Consider the following 802-nt stretch of genomic DNA (forward strand, 5'->3'; position numbering starts at 1 on the left):
GAAAAATAAAATTTTCATAATCGTCATCGTCATCGTCGTCAACGTCAACGTCAACGTGACAACAAAAAAAAAAAACCGAAAATTGTGCGTCGTAATAGTAAATAAACAGCAAAAGAGTTAAGAAGGTACGACAGCACTTAAATTATCTTTTGTATTTAATTTGTAATAAGAAAATTTTGCGTTCGATCGAACGCACATTAATAAGTATTATTAAACATGACAATAATAATAATAATAATAATAATAAATAACAATATCATTAACTAACCAGAGAAGGAAATCAACAGCAACATTAACGTCATAAATAATTTTGCATTTGAAGTCATCACCGTAACGATAAACACCAAAAAAAAAAAAAAAAAAATTGAGGGGAGTTCTATTATTATTATTATTATTATTAATAACCAAGTGAAAAAAAAAAAAATTATCACACCTGAATATTTTTAGTTTGAAAAACGATTTAAAAAAAAAAAAAAATTAATTTATAAATTTTTTTTTCGCACGTGACGTATACACGTAAGACATTTTTTTTTTTTTTTTTTTAAACTGCATTTAACACAAACACATTTTTCGTGTAAAAATGATTGGATTTAAAATAAATAAATTAATTAATTAATTTTCGACGATAAAAGTTTTGGTGTTTCGAGAAATGTCGGCGCCAAAATTGCGATTCTATCGTTTCATATAAAAATAAAATATTAAATTATTGAAAATTGTTATTTTATTTTATTTTTTTCCCACTCCTTCCCTCACCTCACCCCCTTTTTTTTAAATTCCTTTCATTATTATTATTATTTTTTTT

The sequence above is a fragment of the Pediculus humanus genome, genomic scaffold (assembly GCF_000006295.1).
Source record: "Pediculus humanus corporis 1103172108277 genomic scaffold, whole genome shotgun sequence".
Classification (NCBI taxonomy): domain Eukaryota; kingdom Metazoa; phylum Arthropoda; class Insecta; order Psocodea; family Pediculidae; genus Pediculus; species Pediculus humanus.